The sequence below is a fragment of the Pelmatolapia mariae genome, linkage group LG13 (assembly GCF_036321145.2).
Source record: "Pelmatolapia mariae isolate MD_Pm_ZW linkage group LG13, Pm_UMD_F_2, whole genome shotgun sequence".
Classification (NCBI taxonomy): Eukaryota; Metazoa; Chordata; class Actinopteri; order Cichliformes; family Cichlidae; genus Pelmatolapia; species Pelmatolapia mariae.
In genome coordinates this window covers 26,106,732-26,121,439 of record NC_086238.1, presented here as the reverse complement: position 1 = coordinate 26,121,439, position 14,708 = coordinate 26,106,732, and the positions used below count along the sequence as shown (strand labels likewise).

The 14,708-nt window shown below is 46.0% G+C and overlaps 1 protein-coding gene across 1 annotated transcript in view; it reads right to left on the bottom strand.

Annotated features, from left to right (window-relative positions):
* Positions 1–8,475, bottom strand: part of LOC134640035 (peroxisomal membrane protein PEX13-like) — a 57,258-nt gene extending 48,783 nt beyond the window's left edge. The window contains exons 1-2 of the mRNA XM_063491595.1: positions 8,265–8,475; positions 8,052–8,186 (exon numbers count right to left, since the gene is read on the bottom strand). The gene's annotated coding sequence lies outside the window, so the exon portion shown is untranslated. The remainder of the gene's footprint in view (positions 1–8,051; positions 8,187–8,264) is intronic.
* Between the last annotated feature and the right edge of the window lie 6,233 nt (positions 8,476–14,708).

Here is a 14,708-nt window from a genome sequence, read left to right as displayed (position 1 = left end):
AGATGACATGACGGGCACCTCCGCCTCCACATATGAGCACCATCTTTGCGGCCATATTTTCCGGGGACTGAGACCAGACGTGGCAGCCGAGGTGAGGCGTTCATATGTGGGGGGAGAAGATGAACCTCGGTTAACGGAACTGCGACGCCATGCCCGCCATGCTCAGAACCACCTTGACGAAAGAAAAAGCAAGAGAGAGGAAAAACAGAGTGCCGACCTCCACAACGCGGCCTTAACGCTGTACAAGACTGCAACGAACCCGCGGAGTGACTTCCACGGTAAAGGCAGCTGGCACCACCGAGGTCGGAGAGGAAGACGCGATCGACAACGACGACAGTTTGGAGGAGACCCAGATACCTGTTTTTCCTGTGGTGAACATGGACATTGGAGGCGATACTGCCCTAACTACGTCCACCCTAGAGGTGACCAGCATCAACGCCAAAGTGACCAGGGCCAACAGTGGGTGCAGGCGGACTGAGACCTGGGGGAAAGGACGCCAGAGCACGCTTCAGGCTGTGGTTTGCCCACCTCATCAGAACAGGGAAGTGAAAATCACACACACATACACACACCCATTGATGTAGAAAGTGTTTTACACACAGACACACACACTTTAATACACCACACTTTTGAGCATGTAGAACACGTTTCTTTGTCACCAGCTGGTACATATGTACATTTAAATAGCGCGCCATATAAATCACTGCCCTTGTATAAAATGTTAGTTTGTAATCAGGAAGTAGAATTTCTTGTCGATTCCGGGGCCACCCACTCGGTACTACGCTCAGATTCTCTCTCACCCCAGCCCGTGCTGGGCGAGAGGTTCACTCATTCTGTATCAGCATCAGGAACCATACAGAGAGAAAATTTCACCATACCCCTGTGTTGTGTAGACGGACAGGGTAGAAAATTCACACACGAGTTTCTGTGTTCAGACCTGTGCCCGGTCAATTTGCTTGCCAGAGATTTGATGTGCAAACTGAAAATAAGTTTAATCTCCTGCTATAATGGCATCACAATCACGCAATCTGACTATGATTATATGATGGTGAAATATAACCCCGTGACTCCAGCTTTCGCTTACGGGTGGAAGCTGGAGGAGGGGCCGCTTGTTGCAGAATTCATACAAGCGACTCGCAACTGCATGCCTCCAGATGTTTGTTTTATGGCTCCTGGAGAGTTGAGTTGCACATCTCACTTTTCTCTGCATGGCCCTGATGACAGTTATGAGGAAGAATGGTCCAGAACCGAAAATGATTTACTAACTGTGACATGTATGTTTTGGAGCTCCACATCTGCTGCGCTTGCGATTTCTCTCACTGATGAGCAAAGAAACATGTTTACTATGGATGCATCCGTCCCACATGTTCCCCTAGCAAAAGCCCACAGCTGCCAGTGGGAAGACATGGGAGAATTTATGCACCGGTGCTACCGCGCTTGCGATTGGGAACCTACAGAGGATCCCACAGTTTTGTTTTCTCGAGAAATGAAAGCCTACAGAAAAACCATGACATATACAGTCCATTGTGTCCGCTCAGTTGAGCTAGTGAACATAGCTGTCTCACACTGTCTACTTCAAACGACACCTCCTCTAAACTCCTCACACCCCCTGCTGACAGAGGTGCCTGACAGCCTGTGGGCCTCATCTAAGTATGATGTAGGCCTAATTAAAGATTGTGAGCCTGTGGTAATCACTCCAAAGTCCTCTTTTAGACCATGCCAAAGACAATATCCTCTGAAACAGGAAGCCATAGGGGGGATTACTCCTGTGTTCGAATCCCTGTTAAAGGCTGGAGTAATTATCCCATGCCCCACCTCTCCGGTTCGCACTCCACTATTCCCTGTGAAGAAAATCAGAGGACCAAATGAGCCTGTTGAGTGGCGGTTTGTGCAGGACTTACAAGCTGTGAACAAGGCTGTGATCCCCAGAGCCCCCGTGGTTCCGAACCCCCACACCATTTTGTCCCAAATACCATCTGGTGCTATGTGGTTTACTGTTGCTGACCTGACTAATGCATTCTTCTCTGTTCCAGTTCACCCAGATAGCCAGTTCTGGTTTGCTTTTGAGTTCCAGGGAAAGGCTTACACATTCACTCGGTTGTGTCAAGGCTACTGTGAGTCCCCCACGATTTACAATGCCGCCTTAAGAGACTCCCTGTCAGACTTGATCCTCTCCCAAGGCACAGTGTTACTTCAATATGTCGATGATCTGCTACTGTGTGCACCCACACAAGAGCAGTGTCTGGCAGATTCTCTCACTTTACTGACGCATTTGCATCACAAGGGCCACAAAGCTAGTAAGTCAAAACTGCAGTTTTGTAAAGAGCAAGTCACATTCTTAGGGCATGTGATTTCTTACAACTCTCACCAGATTTCCTCCAAGAGGGTGGAAGCTGTGATGACCATTGCAAAACCCCACACCAAAAAACAGATGATGTCATTCCTAGGAACCACATCATACTGCCGCAATTTCATTCCACACTACTCCTCTGTGGAGGCTCCACTTACTGCGCTCATTCATGGTGCAAGTCTGTCAGCCAATGATCGCATTTCTTGGACACCAGAGGCTGAAGCTGCCTTCACTTCCTTGAAACAACTGCTGCAAACAGCGCCCGTTTTAGCGCTTCCAGACCCATCCAAACCATACACACAAATGGTGGACGAAAAGAATGGTTTCATGTCTTCTGTTCTTTTACAGCAGCATGGTGATTCACTTCGCCCGGTGGGTTATTACTCTTCCAAGCTTGACCCAGTAGCTGCAGGACTGCCTGGATGCCTACGCGCAGTAGCTGCGTGTGAGAAGGCCGTGCTCGCCTCACGTGACATTGTAGGGTACTCTCCTCTGACAGTGCAGGTACCCCATGCAGTTTCTCTCATTTTGCTGGAGCAGAAAACTTCACACCTTTCTGCTGCTCGCTGGCTCAGGTACTCTTCCATACTGCTTGACATGCCCAACATCACAGTGAAACGATGCACAACACTCAACCCAGCCACTCTTCTCCCCACGCGAGAAGATGGTGAACCACACAGCTGCACTGCTGTATTGGGTGAAACTTGTACACCTCGGATTGACTTGTTAGATGTTCCCATCGAGAACTCTGACATAGTGTTATATGTAGATGGCTCCTCCTCACGTGATTCACGTGGAACTAACCGGGTGGGTTTTGCTGTGTGTTCTGATCATGCCACTCTCGTTTCAGGCTCATTGCCCAGACACTTCTCAGCACAGACTGCAGAACTTGTGGCGCTCACAGAAGCCTGTAAACTTGCGGAGAGTCAGTCGGCCACCATCTACACCGACTCTCGCTACGCGTTCGGTGTCGTGCATGATTTTGGGGCCTTGTGGAAGCACAGAAAGTTCCTGAAATCTGATGGGAAGCCCATCCTCAATGCTAACCAGGTAGCAGCGCTGCTGGATGCCATCCTCCTGCCTGCTCGCATTGCTGTAGTGAAGTGTGCAGCACACACAGGTAAAACTGATTCTGTCTCCCAAGGAAATGCGGCCGCCGATGCAGCAGCCAAAGCAGCAGCCGAAGGAGGCCTACCTTTCCAACTTGTCTTGGCCCCACTGTCCACGCCTAACCTTGCTGATCTTCCTGCTGTACAGTCATTTGCTTCCCAGCCAGAGAAAACTCTCTGGCGCAAACATGGCTGCACACTGGTCGACTCTGTCTGGCGATCTCCTGACGGCCGCCCATGTCTCCCTAAACACTTCTTCCCCTGGTTTCTAAAATGGACACATGGGTTGGACCATGCGTCCAAAGGGGGGATGCTACAAGCAGTAACATCGCTGTGGTTCACCAAAGGGTTTTCCACAGCAGCTGAGAGGCATTGCAAAAAGTGTCTCATTTGTGCGACCAACAATGTGGGACGCCCAGTACAGGTAAACACTGCAGCACATCCCCCACCAGACATGCCTTTTGACCATCTAATGATGGATTTCATTGAATTGACACCAGCCGAGGGGAAGAAGTATTGTCTAGTAGTAGTGGACATGTTCTCTAAGTGGGTAGAAGCATTCCCCACTAAAAGTGCAGACAGCAGTGCAGTAGCAAAAGCCCTCCTGTCAGAAATCATTCCCAGGTGGGGTATCCCGGGAAAAATCACAAGTGATAATGGTACTCACTTTGTGAACCAGGCATTGAAGGAGATCAGCAAGCAACTAGGTTTCAAATTGCAAACACACTGTGCATATCATCCACAATCTGGAGGTGCTGTGGAGAGAATGAACGGCTCCTTAAAGTCCAAACTGGTAAAGTGCTGTGAAGAAACTGGCCTCACATGGCCAAAAGCACTTCCCCTCGTGCTGATGTATGTGCGCACACGAACCAGACCTCCAGCACACCTCAGCCCTTATGAGGTGTTGTATGGACGACCTGCCAGAGTGGGGGCAGAACCCCCCAAATGGACTGGCATGTCCACAGAGTTGTGCAACAGCGAAATGATTGTGTATTGTCAAAATCTCTCGAGGACTCTCTCGCAGGTGCACCGAGCAGTGAAAGCAGCCTTGCCCAGGCCAGCAGAAGGACCCCTGCAGCCGTTCAAACCAGGAAACTGGGTGCTAGTGAAGGATTTCAGGAGGAGACACTGGAAGGCAAAGCGGTGGCTGGGCCCATTCCAAGTCCTACTGACCACACAAACGGCGGTGAAAGTTGGAGAACGAGTTACTTGGATCCACGCCAGCCACTGCAAGCTGTTTGGAGGAGAACCACCCAGAACGGAGGAGCAACTAGAAAAGACAAACGGGGCAGAATAATCCCCACACTTCATTCAGGTAGTAGGCAGTCTACCCTCTACCTGCAACAATGCGACAAGCCAGAAAGCACCTCATCACTGGGGTAGCTCTGATGCTCTTCAGTGGGCTGATGGTTGCCCTCTGGTGGAGCCTCAGGAGAGATCAGCGGCTGGGCACCACACCAACATCCAAGGAGGTTCGTGCAACAGAAGGAGCAACCCACGAGATGAGAGGAAATGCTTGATTGAGCATGATGGACACATTCGACTACACTATGTATATTCAACCCCCTAGACTGTCATTTTTGATCTGTGCAATGTAAAGGTCTGAAGGAGATGTGAGTTCCCGAAAATTGCACCTTTCCCTGTTGCAAGCTGGAAATTACAATGATGATAGCAAGAACGAGGATGATTGTGATGAGTGAAATTATTTTCCTGACACTGTAAGAATGATGCATATTGTGAAACCTTTTTGAGTGTGCGATATTGCTGATGTAATTAACAGAATGTTAGGAAGAGAAATCCTTGGTACTAGTGATTGAGACGCAATCAAAAGGGTGGGAACTGTTGTGGGATTTCTCTTTAGTGTATTGTCTTGCTTTCATGTTACTTAGTTTAGTATGGGTTGTGGGATCTCTTTTAATGTATTGTCTTGATGAAATGCTTTCATGTTACTTAGTTTAGTATGTCTGGTTCACACCTCATTCACGCTGGGAGACAGACGGTGAGAAACTGGTGAATGTCCCCCAGGAGACGGAAGCTCACACAGGAAGACTTGACCCCAGAGTGGGGGAGATTCACACAGGTGATAGAGAGTTTTCTGTTTAGAGCCAAGGTGTGAACTGCAACTGTAAAAGCCTTTTGTTCCGTGACTGTTTATAAAAGGGACCTGAACTGTTCATTGGGAGAGACTACTTTCAGTGCCCCCTGACTGACGTCTCTCCTCATGCATGGGAAATAAAGTGTTGGGTTTTTAACCGCTCATCGTGTCTGCAGGCTTTGTTAAGAAATTTCCACAACAGCTCAGAGAAGAGCTCGAGAGGATGTGGAGGGTGAAGGTAACGGTGGTCCCCGTGGTAATCGGAGCACTAGGTGCGGTGACTCCCAAGCTAGGCGAGTGGCTCCAGCAGATCCCGGGAACAACATCGGAGATCTCTGTCCAGAAGATCGCAGTCCTAGGAACAGCGAAGATACTGCGCAGGACCCTCAAGCTCCCAGGCCTCTGGTAGAGGACCCGAGCTTGAAGGATAAACCGCCCGCAGGGGCGTGCTGGGTGTTTTTTATATACACACATATACATATATACATACGCCCTGCCCGTGATCAGGTACCCTGCTGGGGTAATAGGCTGGCCAAAGGAGGAGATAGAAGCCACTGACATAAAGACAAGAAAGCCCCTTACCATGCATGGAGGGTTTCACCCCAAGTCCAGCATCCTGAGGCTGTACGCTAAGTGGAAGGAAGGAGGCCGGGGACTGGTGAGTGTCAGCACCACAGTCCAGGATGAGACAAGGAACATCCACAAATACATCACGAAGATGGCCCCAACTGACAGCGTGCTCAGTTCAATTCAATTCAATTCAATTCAATTTTATTTATATAGCGCCAAATCACAACAAAAGTCGCGTCAAGGCGCTTTATATTGTACAGTAGATTGCACAATAATAATATGAATACCTCAGGCAGCAGAAACCCAAGAAAGAGGAGGAAGGCGAGGAACCATCATGGAAGGACAGGCCCCTGCACGGTATGTACCACCGGCAGATAGCGGAGGTGGCTGATATCCAGAAATCCTACCAGTGGCTGGACAAAGCTGGTCTGAAAGACAGCACGGAGGCACTAATCATAGCAGCACAGGAACAAGCACTGAGCACAAGATCCATAGAGGCTGGGGTCTATCACACCAGGCAAGACCCCAGGCTGTGTAAAGATGCCCCTGAGACAATCCAGCACATAACAGCAGGGTGCAAGATGCTAGCAGGCAAGGCATACATGGAACGCCATAACCAAGTGGCCGGCATAGTGTACAGGAACATCTGTGCCGAGTATAACCTGGTAGTCCCGAGGTCAAAATCGGAGATGCCCCCAAGGGTGATGGAGAATGACCGAGCTAAGATCCTGTTGGACTTCCAGATACAGACAGACAAAATGGTAGCGGTCAGGAAGCAACATCAGGAAGAAGGAACACGAAAAGCTGGAGAAATACCAAGGGCTCAGAGAAGAGCTCGAGAAGATGTGGAGGGTGAAGGTGACGGTGGTCCCCGTGGTAATCGGAGCACTAGGTGCGGTGACTCCCAAGCTAGGCGAGTGGCTCCAGCAGATCCCGGGAACAACATCGGAGATCTCTGTCCAGAAGAGCGCAGTCCTAGGAACAGCGAAGATACTGCGCAGGACCCTCAAGCTCCCAGGCCTCTGGTAGAGGACCCGAGCTTGAAGGATTAACCGCCCACAGGGGCGAGTGGGGAATTATTATATATATATATATATATATATATATATATATATATATATATACACACTCAGAAAAATAAAGGTGCCAACTGAAACCAAAAGTAGTTCTTTAGACTGATGCCATAGAAGAACCTTTTTTGGTGCCACAAAGAACCTTTCAAACAATGGTTCATTGAAGAACCATTTCTTTCAGTCGTTCATTGAAGAACCTTTAATGGTTTTTCAAAGAACCTTTTTTAAAATGGTTCTTTAGAGAACCATTTTTAAAAGCTCCTTCAAATGGTTCTTTAAAAAAAACATTTTAAAGAACCATTTTAAATCTTTCAAAATAAAATGTATCATAAATTGAATTTAGGTAGGATAAAATAAATACGAGCACAGCATAGACATATATTAATGGTTTATTGTCATTTCATAATATACCAAAAGACAAAAAGGCATTTTAACCCTCAGCACCACATCACTACTAATACATGTTACATATTAGTCATTTAAGCAGTAATAATTAAACATTTTTACTATACTTTAAATAAATATATATATGAATACTATATCTATAGATAACACAACAATTAATACATGTATTATTTAATTAATAAAACATCAGAAAGTGATAAAGACACATTAGAAATAGCAATTGCTTCATAACAGACGAATAAATCAACACATTTTCATCAGCAGATGTTTGCATAATCTGTAAAAATATTTCAACAAGTTTTTGATTAAAATTATCAATGAACTTCAGCCTTACGTTATGTAAGGTAAGTTTCATGTTGGACTCATGGTTCTTTGTTAGTCCAGTTTAGGACAATGTCTCTGACGTATGTATCATATCAAATATATGTCATATCAAAACAAGCCCACACCTGCAGTTGTTTCAGTTTTTCACATGTGTTTCCTGTCAGCTGGTCAACCGCACTCAGGTGGACATCCATATCAGCCAACCAAACGACAAGCTCCTCCCTTTGTGCTTCAAATCCCTCCCACTCTTAGACAAGGAGCTGAGAGAGAGAAAACAAGGGTCAATTATAAAGAAGAGAGAAAAGTGAAACCATCCTCAGAAATTCTGACTCGCATACCTGCAGTCGACCTATGATGGACTCCAGTTTGGCGTCATCACAGCGGCGGCCGCACTCCCTCACCAATGCCAGCAGCCGAGTCTGCAGGGTGCCCTGGAAGAGCAGAGTTAATGTTCGACTCTTCCTGGTCAGTCTCTCCAGCTGGGTGAGCCGAGGTTTCCCCTCTCACCGCCGCCTCTGAACACACGAACACAAATTGCATGTGAAGCAGGAGGTGCAGATTTTTTTGCTATTCTTTTCTAAATCCAGGCTTGATAACGTGAAGGTATTTGGAAAACCTTTTTGGCCAGCGGACGACTGTTGCCTCGCAGAAAGTCAAATCAAATGTATGCGATACACAATCAATTCACAAGAACACATTATAAAAAACAAGTCCAGTTCTTGCCTGATTTCACGTGAACTCTGCATCAAAACAGGGTAACAGAATTAAAATGAGTGTTTGCAGCAAATGTGAGCACAAAGCCTCACTTTGTACAAGCCTGCTATTAAAGTTCTCCTCTATGCAGACAACGTTCCTGTTTTCAAGGCACAACTTGGATCTGCTGTACAAATCTTATGGATACACGCTAAATGAAACAGAAGTTTGCACAACTCCAGATTCTGATCCCTCCACCTAATATGGTCCCAAAAGGCTAACAAATACCCACATAGCAATAGCAATAAAGCAAATGTTGAGGCTTCAAAATACAGAGTCCATAAACCAATGGCTGACATGGGTTTTATCATAAGGGTGATAAATATACAACATATGTTTTTAAGACTAAAAGTATAATACAGATTTTAGTCTGAGAGATTTGATGTTCATTTACCTGCAGATGCACTATACGTGCCTGCTCCGTGGTTTTCCACAACGTTTTGCACATCACTATTTAATACAGGAAGTAGGTGAACTAAAACAAGTCATCTTTCTTTGTGAGAGGACAATATTAATGAAACAAACCTCAATGACATCATAGAGATCCCTAAAGATGCTCCTGCTGCTTTTCTTCCTCCTCATCCTAAGCTTCCTTCTCCTTGTCCTCGACTTCCATCCAATTGTAATTCAATCTAATTGTTTTTCTCCCTCTCGTCTTCCTCATGTTGTTGGAGCTGTGAACAGAATTAATGTGAATCTGAATTGATTTTTGCAAACAAGAAAAATCTACAGCTTTTCGGTCAGAGGTGGTCTTGTGATTTAAGCCGGGTAGAGTAGACTTATGTGTTGATACTGCCTGCTTCAGCTCTACGACTGGCTGCTGAGTGATATTTACACCCTGGCTGGATTACAATCTTTAACCACGTGCTGAACTTTGGCCCAGCGTTGATTTGTCTTGTTAGTATAATGACCTCTTCTTGGCTTAATGTATGATGGTGGATAAATGAAATGTACAAAGAAAATTTAACTACAGGGTGTGCCATTTATATGGATACACCGTAATAAAATGGGAATGGTTGGTGATATTAAAGTCCTGTTTGTGGCACATTAGTATGTGTGAGGGGGCAAACTCCTCAAGATGGGTGGTGACCATGGTAACACTCAGTAGTCGCCTCATTGTTCTGACACACACAACAAAACTATTGACTACACTACACACTAACTACACAAGATTTGCACTAAACGTCGCCGTCACTCCTAAAACTTCCCCCTTCCTAAACAACTAAATGCCGCCATATCATTATTTGATTGGTCGACATGGTACATTTTTCGACCAATAGGAAAGGGGTTTTTTGGTTTTGGTTTTGCTCACAGGCGGAGAGTGCTTTCGAGTGGTTTCCTTATAAAACGCCGTTTCTTCCCGCAGTAAATATAAACAACGCTAGTATTCAGGAAGAAAACCAAACATTGCAGATATTTTTATCATAACTCTGGTTTTCGTGGCCTATCAACACAATTTAAAAACTGGTATAAAGTCCACACTTTTTCCATCAATTGTTCCGTCTGTCCTGCTCACATCTCCAATGGTTGTACACGTTGTCATTAACGTGGCTTCACTTCACATCAGCCACGCCACTTTGCTAGCTAAAACACCGGTGCACATAAGGACGCTGTCATAGCCTGTCGACGACGTTCATTAGCAGCGTATATACGAATGTGAATCGCATTATTGGCTGGACTATGGGATAAGGCGGCATCGTTCTAATCCCATACGGGAGCAGCCAGTCACTTACTGACTAACACTGCAAAACAGAATTGTTAAAGTTTTGATTTTAATTTCAATTCAGGTTAGATTTTCTTTTTGTGCGCAGAGACCGTGCCAGCAGTGCACAATTCTGAGAGAATGAGTCTGCATCAATGTTCACCTTCCCCGGCCTGTATTTGACATCAAACCTGAAATCTGCCAGCTCACCTACCCAGCGGTGGCCTACTGCATTCAGCTTTGCAGTACTCATCACATATGAATGAATGAATGAATGAATGAATGAATGAATGAATGCTTTATTGGCCATATGCAGGTTGCCCCGCAGAGGAATAGAACCCCCCCTGACCTACACACACAACATAGACATCACATGGGAATACAGGTCAGAGATCGGCAGCGTTACAGAAAAACACAGAAAAGTACACAACAATGGGAAAGTACAAGAGGAAAAAAAGAGACCTCTACTCATGCTGGGCACCTGTGGGAGGACAGCATGAGAACAGGAAACAAAAAAACTCCTCTGCACAGAAAGCACATAAATGTCCACAGTACAACATTTGAGCACGTGACAAGCCACAGGGTTGGGTAAGGGGTGAGGAGTAATGAGGAGGAAACACAACAGTCATCCTGCACAGCGCTACCATTCCAGCGCGGCACACAGACCCGCCGTCTACCCCCGCAGGAAACAAGCATCGAAGGTGTTTGGAAAGGGAGGGGGATCAGTGTTTGCTTATCAGTGTAAGTGTATGTGTATGCGTGTCCATAGTTCAGCTGAGACAGTGTCCTTCGCCCTGCCAGGCTAAGTAAACAGTCTTCCAGCCAACCCAGGTGGCCTTGCATGGAATGGGAAGGAACAGACTCAACACAGTCGTTATCAGGGAGTTTTTGTTCAGCTCCAGCCTTGAGCCCACAGCTGGCGGCGGAGAGGTAGCCGTATTATGGTGGTGATTTTCTTTGTGATTTTCTTTTACAACAACTCATGAGAATTTCGAGCTGTTTTAACACTCCGACACTGGTCTCTCGATCTCCCTTTGGATAGCTGCCAGTCTCTCCATGATGTTGTTTACCTTTAACTCCGTGGTCTTGTCAGTCTTTTGCTCACAGAGCAGATTCTGAGACCTCACGACCGCAGCCAACTGATCCGTGATGTTTTCCAGCTTCCGCCCATAGGTGTTGAACAGAGCGGATTCTTCCCTGATGTGTCCCATCATCCGCTCAGAGATCTTATTCTGAGTATTCACTGCATCCGCAAGTGCTTCCAAGCTCTTTACCATGCTGCCATCCGTGAGCCCTTTCTGAGAAACCGCACCTTGTCCCATCGATTCAATCCCAGCGGGCAGCCTTGTGGGGGTTTGAACAGCCGGTTCCGCTTTCTTAATTCTCCGATAAGCCAGGGCCAAGCCAGCTCCGATCAGCAAGAACCCTGTTATCATGGTTCCGAATAGGTAGATATCTTCAGCGTCCTCGATCGACAGTCCCGCCAGGCACACGATCCTCCACTTCTGCCACCCATCCATCGTGTATCCAGCAGGGAAAGTCCCTCCAGGGCACTCAGGCTCTCCCGAGCCCAGACTTCTCGTTGAGAAAAGGGTGTCAATAGCATTCAGAGACCAGTTGATCAAATCCATACTTCTCTTTTGGTTTTAGACACAGGCTGTGAGAGATTGTTCCAGGGAAGTGAAAAGAAACACATGAGACGAGACAAGGACATAAGAAGCTAAGCAGGGAAGATAAGGGAGAGGAGAGGAGAAAAGTGCGACCGCCTTCGCTGAGAGCCAAAGAGAGCAATGTGAGGGGATTATTGTCTGTATAGACCAGGGGTCGCATGTGGCTCTTTCATCCTTATACTGCGGCTCCGCGTGGCTTGGGACAATACACTTCCATTTAATACTTATCATTAAATTGATAAGTATTTAATGATAAGTATTAAGTTATATAATAAATATAATAAAATTATATTTTATTATTTTTGTTGCTCAAAATAAGCATCGCATAACGTGGAAGCCGGTGTACCCGCCAAAACGCCATGCATTTATCGAGACTTTCAACCTCGGGTAGGCCAAGTATGGAGAAATGTAAGAAAAGAAAAATATCAGAAGAAAATAGAACATTTAATGATGCCTGGGCAGATTCATTTGCATTTACTTCTGACGAGAGTGGCCTACCAGTATGCCTAATTTGTGGAGAGATACTGGCTAACAATAAAAGGTCAAATGTCGAAATAAAAACACAGCCTTTGCTGAAAAATATCCAGAGGGAGAAGAGAGGAAAAAAGCCTTTTTGGAAGTGATTTGGAAGGCTGATCTGTGGAAACATCAATTCAAGAAGTGGATGAAGTCTGCATATGCAAGTTTTGTGGCCGCTCAGGAAATAGTCAGGCGTGGGAAGCCGTTGACGGACAGAGAATATATGAAGGAATCATTCATTAAGATTTCAGAACACCTATTCGCTGACTTTAAAAACCAGAGTGCACAATCTCCGTGCAGAAAATCAGAGCGATGCCTCGCTCTGCGAAGACTATCAAAGACAGAACCATCAAAATGGCAGAAAATATCACAAGACAGCAAATTAAAGACGTCAGTTCAGCTGCAGCGTACTCAATTGCCTGTGATGAGTCCAAAGACAAAAGTGACAGTGAACAAATAGCGCTGTTTTAGCAATATGTGAACTCTGCTGACCACAGCAAGAAATGATTGAGCTGATAGCACTAAAATGCCAGACACGGGGGAGGACATCTGTGAGGCTGTGATGATTGTTTAAGAGTCAAAGAAATAAAAACAAGCCACCTAGTGTCAGTAGCTACTGATGGGGCACCAAGTATGACTGGAGGGCACAGGGGCTTTGTGGCCTGGCTGCAGAAGTCACTGGATAGAAAGCTGCTGACGTTTCACTGCATCCTGCACCAAGAGGCATTGTGTGCGCAAACCTTTCCTCCAGAATGCACAGAGGTCATAAATGTTGTCATTCAGATCATCAATAAAATAATGGCAAAAGGTTTAAATCCCAGTCAGTTCTGTTCAATACTGGATGAGGTGGAGAGCATTTACCCTGATCTCCTGCTGTATAACAGAGTGTCCAGAGGAGAGGTGCTGAAACGCTTTGCTGCATGTCTGGGAGAGGTGAAAACTTTCATGAGCAGCAAAGGGCTCACCTTTTCTGAGCTGGAACAGCCAGAGTGGCTGAAAAAGCTGCACTTCGTGGACATTACAGCGAACCTGAAGAAGCTGAATACAACTCTGCAGGGGAGAGGAGGCACAGCGTTACACATGCTGGAGGAGGTGTTAGCGTTTGAGTGCAAACTGACAGTTTTAGCCAGAGATTCACAGAGAGGCACACTGTTTCACTTCCCCTCTTTAAGGGAGTTCAAACAAGCTCACAAGGTGATAAATTCAGAGCATTTGCAGTCTGCAAACACCATAATTATTTGGGAAATAATTCCACGAGTTCAGAGAGGAAAAACCCACATTATCCTTCCCCGTCACTGCCCTGACCATCGATGCATCCCTGTTAAATGTGACTGGATTTTCAGGTATAAGTCAACCTGATCTGGAGCTGGAGCTGGCTGACATAGCTGACAAAGATATGAGGGTGTCCAAATTCATACGCTTGACAGAGGATCTTGAAGATGTTGCCCATCAGAAGGCCACTCTTGTTCAGAATCACAAATGGAGTGATACTGAGAACCTTGTTTGAAACATTGAATGCCATCCCCGACACATAAACATGAAGAAATATGCATTTGGAGTCCTGTCGATCTTCAGATCCACATACGTATGTGAGCAGCTATTCTCCACCATGAACTGTGTTACAAACAAACACAACTCACGCCTCACAGACGACAGCTTACAGTCCTGCGTAGATGAAAGTGACTTCATGACGCCCTGATTTGCAGACGCTGTGCGCAGAGGTTCAGGAGCAGAAGTCCCATATTAAACTTACCACGGCAGACCCGACGATGTTTGCATGAACATGCTCTTCAGCATCTCTTTATTGACCACTTTAGTTCACTGAAACTTCAATGCCAGTTTAGTTTAAGACATTAAACTGGTCGCGCTTTGAATCCAATTGATAATAACAGAGCTATGCTGGACATAAGCAACTGTGTTAGTGTGACGCCCTGCATATTTGAAGGATTACGATAAACTTCAGTTCTTACTGAATCTATAACATTGCCTTGATCTGCCTACATCATTTTAAAATGCATTTTTTAAAAATAGTTTGTGTTGTTAAATGAGTTTTGTGTCACTGTGCACAGTGAAAAACTCACCTGATGTAGTGGTAAGGCCATGTTCACCACTAGATGGTGACAACCTGCCACAGGTAT